Source organism: Sander lucioperca, chromosome 1, assembly GCF_008315115.2.
Source record: "Sander lucioperca isolate FBNREF2018 chromosome 1, SLUC_FBN_1.2, whole genome shotgun sequence".
NCBI lineage: Eukaryota > Metazoa > Chordata > Actinopteri > Perciformes > Percidae > Sander > Sander lucioperca.
This window is the reverse complement of record NC_050173.1, coordinates 49150247-49157558: the sequence shown is the minus strand read 5'-3', so window position 1 is coordinate 49157558 and position 7312 is coordinate 49150247.

Here is a 7312-nt window from a genome sequence, read left to right as displayed (position 1 = left end):
ATTGGTGGTCATATTCATGAGCATACCTTATATGGCAGAAAACCTCTCGTTCATTCTAAAGCCAATTCACAGTGTTGCTTTAGGGAGCATAGAACAGCACCCAGGCCATTTTCATCCCAACCAATGTTACATACCCTACTAGGAGACCTTAACAGAAGAACAGAACAGAAGAAATACCCTATATAATCATTCTATCACCCCTTTAACCATTCCATTCAGTGCTCACAACAAATGAAGGCCACCCACTGTTTATTTAGCAGGCTCTCAAACTCATGTCTACATAATTGTTGTAATTCCATGACAACTCCCTTAACTGTTTTGCAACAAAAACAAATTACACGTTTGTTTTTTTAAACTGCTCCTTGCAAGCATGTGCATTTAGCACCACAGCTGCCCATCAGCGGTACACTGGTAAAAAAAAAAAAAAAAAAAAAACTCTCTGCCACAAGCTAGGTTCATTAGGCTAATATTTTAGCTTTTTTTGTAGGAGTAGCCATTACTTTGTTCTACTAATGTACAATATGCCAAACAGTACTGCAGTTTTATCCCACTGACACGCAATTGGTCGGGCCAGTGTATGGGAGGGACTTTGATACTGTGGTTCCACCATGCGATCAGGATCTGTCTCTGTCTCACCTGTAAATGAATAAAGCTTTAATGTCCCTGAGGTGCAATTTGGCTTGCAAACAGCAGTCGATAACAGCATTAAAATAATGGAGACTGCTGCTGCAGGTTGCCACAGGTGTACACAGATTTGTAAATGTGTACACAAATCTTTGTAACTTCAAGTTTTCTTCGCCACCGGGGAGTGACCCACTGAACAGCAATGGCAGGTTACAATGGAGCTGTGTATGTCATTGTACAGTTCTTAACTGCTGTAACACAAAGCAGAACCAGGCGTCAGGGACGTGCACAGACATTTGGAGGGGCTATGTCTCTAACGCTGACGTATGGTGGCAAAAAAATGTACACAAGAGTGGAGGATATGGCATTTTCATTTGATTTAACTTTATTAATGATGGGCTAATCAACAATAGCCCGTAGCTGTGCACGTCCCTGCCAGGTGTAACTACATTTTCACGACTTGCCATCTACTGTAACGGTGGTAGCTCTGGAGCATTGCAAACGATGCAACCTAAGGACTTAATGTTTTAGGGCTTTTCACACCTGTAGTTCGTTTGCTTTGGTCCGAATTTAGTAAACTTGGAGCGATTTGCCCTCGGTCAGTTTGGTTTGGTTTGGTTTCACACCTGGAAAAATCCAAGCGTACCAAAATGCATCATTACAAATCAGGCAAGAACGTCCAGCCCTCTTATTGGTCGGATATGTCTGGGGGCGGGAGCAAGAAAGTAAATACAGGAAGAAGGTCCTGTGTTCTGGTCTAGTGGTCAAACCAGCTCATTTCATTAAAATTATCAGACATTGTTTCGCAAGAGACGTGACTACGTCTGCTCTGGTCACCGAGACTGCTCTGCCGGCGTCTGTCTCCAATTTTAGCGGCAGCTGGTTTGACCACGGAGATACGAGTGACGGACGGCAAGCTTGACCGCAGTCTATTTCTGTGATAGAAACACTGCAAGCTGCTACAGTTTGCTGCCCTTCTGCATCACAGATTGCTAAACACACCTGACTACAGGAGACATCAGCTCAGACTGGAGGAGTACATATAGTCTGTGCGGTTCGAGTACAGATCACGTTCTCATCACAAACGAAACGCTCCAGAGTTTGAATGAAAGCGTACCGAGACCACCTCTTCAAGCAGGTCTCGGTACGCTTGTTTGCTCCGCTTTTGTTGCGCACCAGAGTTCGATTGCCGTGTTCTCACCTGCCCAAACGAACCGCACCAGCGGGGCAAACAAACTCTAGTTCGATTCAACCGAACTAAAGGCTGTCGGTGTGAAAACACCCTTAGGCTCAAAATTGTTAACACAAGCTAGCGTTAGCTAACAGAAAGGGCAGCATTGTTGCATTGTTTCTCCTGAAACAACTTTAACTGTAATTAAACTGATGCGATAAATGTAATATTCTGTTTGTAGCTAACATTAGTACAAAGGATGCACAAATGAATTATATTATGTAACATTAAAGCCTGCAGGGAACAAACACAAATATGATCGCTAGAGGTATTGAATAAACTCAGAGGAAAGAATCCTACCATTGAAAGCAACAAACAAGTGGGCCTGCTGACATTTTAGTGTGTTTCAAACCAAAAGCAGCAGAGTTGGCAACCCTGTCTGTGGTGTCAGAGGGTCAGCGTGGCAGTCTGAGTTTTTACAAATCAATGCACATTTAGAGATTCTTGTAAACATCCACAAATCTCAGTACGCACATACGGTCTGAGATACAGTTTCACAACTCGCCACAAACATTTGTGAATAATACTGCTACAATAGGCTACTACACTCATAGTGAATACCCCCGCCCCTCCAGATGCACACATGCATCCATGTACATTCTGCTGTGCCAGAATCACTCTGCACCACCCACTGGAGCACAGAGACAGAAAGACAAGATGCCACTCAATCCTGACCTCGCACCCAGGGGGCCAAGCAGGTTCATAACTGTTGTCAGGGCAACTCTGCTGGGTGTCTTTCAGGTGTCACAGGTGATGGAAATGATACCACCCCCCCCACATCACTCCATCATTGACTATGGATTGTTCCGTGTGGTTACGCTCCCACTCCTCGTGGTGCCCTTCCTTCACCAATCATGCTTGAGTGACAGAAACAGGTATCGGGTCTCTGGCTCTTTGGTGGGTGAGGTGATCGACAACTTCTACCTGGGAAATAGCTGCTCTTTCTCCTCCAATAACTTTGATCGACTTTAGAGTCAGACCCAGAATCATCTGGTCTGGAGAATGATGAGTGTCCTGCCGAAGCTGCTTCTCTGTCTCGTCTATTGGCAGCAATAACATTACGCATCCGCCTGCCTCTCAGTGAGCCAGCCAGCAAGACAGACAGCTTGGAGAATGAGGGCTGATAAACGCCCCATTAGACAGGTAATTGCCAGAGTATTCTTTAGATCTTAATTACATTACAAGTCAACAGTGATGCCATCTTGTGATAAAGAGACAGATGTTATATTTATATAGCTAGATATATATATTTGTGTTACCATAATACATAACTCCAAACCTTGCATCGTTTTAATATTTACCATGAAATAAAGGCAATTTTCTGTTAAAATAAGGCTACAGTAGATATTCATGATAAAGGGACAAATGGCCCAACAAATAATATGTTTTCCCATTTTAGTTTATTAACGCAATAAACAAAGTTTGGTGCAAGAAAAAGAACCTTCATATGTCCTTTCCATACCTGACAAGCCCTACACTGGTTCTGCTACTGCAATTTACTACTGCTACAATGACTAAAATAGCTGTTCTGGCAAAGGAACAAAGTAACACATGGCAGGGTTTACCAGGCTGTAAACAATTTTGCTCCATAGATGAAACTAAACTAATGACCGCCTAATAACCTTCCCCGGGGACTCAAGCGTGCACAATCCGATGCAGATGAGCAAAGATTTGCTGAAGAGTTAGTTTAAAACAGGAGGAATTCAGGGAGTCTTACAGTGTTCAGCATTGATTCCACCTAACAGCATTTCATTTTCTGCATTTGGGTTTCAGTCATTTCCCGAAATTAGTGAACTGAATAGAATCAAGTCAAAGCCTCCATGTGAAAGTGCTGCGAATGTGTGGCGTGTGGCTGCCATGTTTTGAAGTGCATACCTTACTCATGGGAGCACATTGAGCGATGAAGGTGTAATGCTGTGAAGCTCATCTGCATTTTGACAGCTTCCCCTCTGGTCGTAATGACATTAAGTGATGTGAGTCAATCCAGTGTGTTTCTATTTCCTGGTCTCGACATGAAGAAGCTTCCTGATTGGCCTCACGCTGTAACAAAGACCATTTAAAGTGTGTTAATGCAATTGATGTTGAAATTGATTGCAATTGATTGAACTAATGGAAAGATTGAATGATAATAAACCACTATGTGTCCAACTTTTCATGAGGGAACAAAAAAAATAAGGTCTTTTCCACAAATCCGGATAAGAAGACAGACCCAAAGGACATTTGCCTAGTCAACTTTGTGGATTCCTCCTGTCATTTACCTAATCCTGATGTTCACACTCCAATGGCGAGACTTGAGGGACAAGGAGACGGGTGATGAGAGACAAAGAGAGACTCAAGTTGTGATGGCTGTCCGTGGACGGTCCCAGGAGGGGGTGGAGGGTGGGGGCTGGCTGAACCAGGCTGGCCAGAAGCTAGAGCATGCCTGACAAGCCGCATCGGAGCCACTGACACATCTCTGACTCTGAGCACTGACTGAAGTGGACACTACAGGACGCAACACAGCTAGCATCTCAAACACAGTCACCCAGGCAGGGCCATTTTGAATGGCACTACTATGTTTTCTCCTAAGTGTCATAAATAGATTCAAAAAGAAAGTCTGACCCTCTAGCTCTCCGACATAACTCTTTGTATAACAAATCATGTTAGGATGAAAAAGGCAGTGGCTTCCCTGACTTAAAAAACATCATTATAGTGTTGGATGTTTATTTTTTTTGGACATGACCTTAATTGGGACCGATTGTAGTGATTAGCATAAGTCATACTTACATACCCAGTAAAAAGGTGAGTTCAATTATCGTAACTCCACAGTAACAATGTCATGCATTAAAAGGATTTTACTTTAGATGTTATGTATATGTTTATGGAAATGCGGCTGAAATAATGGTTATCTAAAACATTGACGAAATTTAGTCCAGTTGTAATAGACATTTGCTAGATGTCTTCTCACCAGCAAATCACCAAAACCACACTTGTCTGTGCTGTTATTAGCTAACAAGCCTCTGCCACACGAAATTAATTTCACTTGACGTAATCTCCATTCCTGAGCAGCAGGCCAACAATGGGCCGAGCAGTGGGCTGTTGTGATGCTAATATCTTGCTCTGTATACTCTGCATACGTTTCTTGACCGAAATTCCACTTTTACAATTTCCTGTGTTTCACATTTGTATTAAATTGTCTATCTCATTACACTGCAAGCAATATATTGCAAGTTGATTTATAATCATAAACTAGCAGGTAATGCCAGCTGGGTTTAATTACTTCACAGAACTTTCACATCCAGCCTGTGGAGGTCGGACAAAAACGATAACGTTTTTTTTCCCAAAGCTGTGGGAACCAATTTCAAACTAGTGATTTGAGCATGAGAAACTGTATGTGGCTAATTTATCTGTCAGAGGGGGCGATCGCTGACTGTGATCAACCCAAAATGCTTTCGCTGTCAGTGAATGGGTTTATTTGGATTCTGCCAACACGATAACAGCAGCATCGCTGGAGAGCACAACGCATGAGTCAGCCGGTGGATTTGTCTATAGGTTAACTAATCCGTCTCTCAGCTTTAGTTTCTTATTAATGAGATCACGTCATAAAACTAATTATTGGAGGAAGGAATAATAACCCACCCTTTTGTCAATAGTCAGGCCTACACTAAAGGCAAATCCATTTTTTTTTTTTTTTTTTTTTTTTTTTTTAAGTTTTTATATAATTCTGCTGCATCCCAGAAGTGTTCCTTGTGTATTCAAATTTGGTCGAAGTACTTGTGTTTTAGCGTCAAAATGGTGATGGCGCAGTGGATATGACACATGCCTTTGGTGTGGGAGATGCGGGTCCAATTCCCACTGCGATACATCAACCAATGTGTCCCTGAGCAAGGTACTTAACCCCTAGTTGCTCCAGAGCCGTACGACTTCTGATATAATTGTAAGTCGCTTTGGATAAAAGCGTCAGCTAAATGACATGTAATGTAAAAAAATGCTGTTTTCCCAAAACCTTCTTAAAGCAGCCATATTATGCTCATTTTCAGGTTCATAATTGTATTTTAAGGTTGTACCAGAATAAGTTTACATGGTTTAATTTTCAAAAAACACCATATTTGTGTTGTACTGCAGTGCTCTCTCTCACTGCTGCAGATCCTCTTTTCAGCTGGTCTCTGTTTTAGCTACAGAGTGAGACCTCTTTTCTTCTTCTGTACTATCTTTGATTGCACTGCACATGCCCAGTAGCTCAGATGTAGATCATGTCAGCTAGCTAGCTCCATAGACAGTAAAAGAAAGGCTGTTTCTACAACTTCGGTCAGTTACAAGGCAGGATTAGCTGGGAGACTTCTAAATGAGGGCGCACATGGAAGTAGTTCTTTTGTAGATTATGGTGAACTTGTGTGTGTTGTAGCAGTGCTTTGCTATTGAGAACGAGGTAGCATGCTAGCGTTAGCATGCTAGCGTTAGCATGCTAGCGTTAGCATGCTAGCGTTAGCCATAGCGTTAGCATGCTAACGCTACGAGCTAATGGTTGCGGTTAGCCTGCTCGTTTCGGCTTGTGACGTCACAAGCCGTGCAGATTTTGAACAGCTCACCCAGAGACTGAAGACAGGACACATTCAGAAACCGTATCTCACTCTAAACAGCATGGATGGATTTTTTTTTCAAAGTTTGTATGTGTGTGGAAGCACCAGAGACACAACATAACACCCCAAATCCCAGAAAAAGTGATTTTTTCATAATATGGGCACTTTAACACTTTTTCCCACATGACCTGACGTAGGTTTCTGGATGATGGCTACACATAATGTTACGGGCATGGAAGCTAAGCGATGTAGGCTGCTGCTGTGGACACCACGTTAGTTCGTATCCGAAAGTCACAAAATAACAAACTAACCGATTGAGGCAGTGGAAGACAGTAAAATTACTGAGTCTGGTGGCTTTGAAGAGACTGATATGTACTGCTGTGGACGGGGGAAGCAACCTATATTAACCAGCTAAAAAAAGGACCACCTAAAAACATCAAAATTGGTTTAAGTGTACACTATATTTAGAATATTTTCCGCTTTACCTTGCTGTCAGACAACCATTTCTGTTGGGGAGCTGAAGCCAATTCTCTTCAAATCCACCAGACTCCATCAACAAAAAAATTATTTTACTTTGCTGATACTGATAGTTGAGTGGGCGTTTCCATTTGAAAAACCCAGAAAATAATATGTAATAGACGGGCATGGCCTTTAACGAGAGCAGATGTGGGGAAAGGTGTGCAATGAGTGAGAAACTTTATTGAACAAAAATATTAGTTTAGTTATTCGTTTTTTTATATGCCAACTAGCGTTCTTAAGGACAACAACAAAGAAGAGTGACCGAGTCGTTCCTGGACTTTGTATGCTGTGCGTTAATCACACTTTCTACGTCTTGAGTATATTTTCAGCTAAGCTAACATAGCTAACTACTATATTCAGTGTTCGACTGCTGACGTAT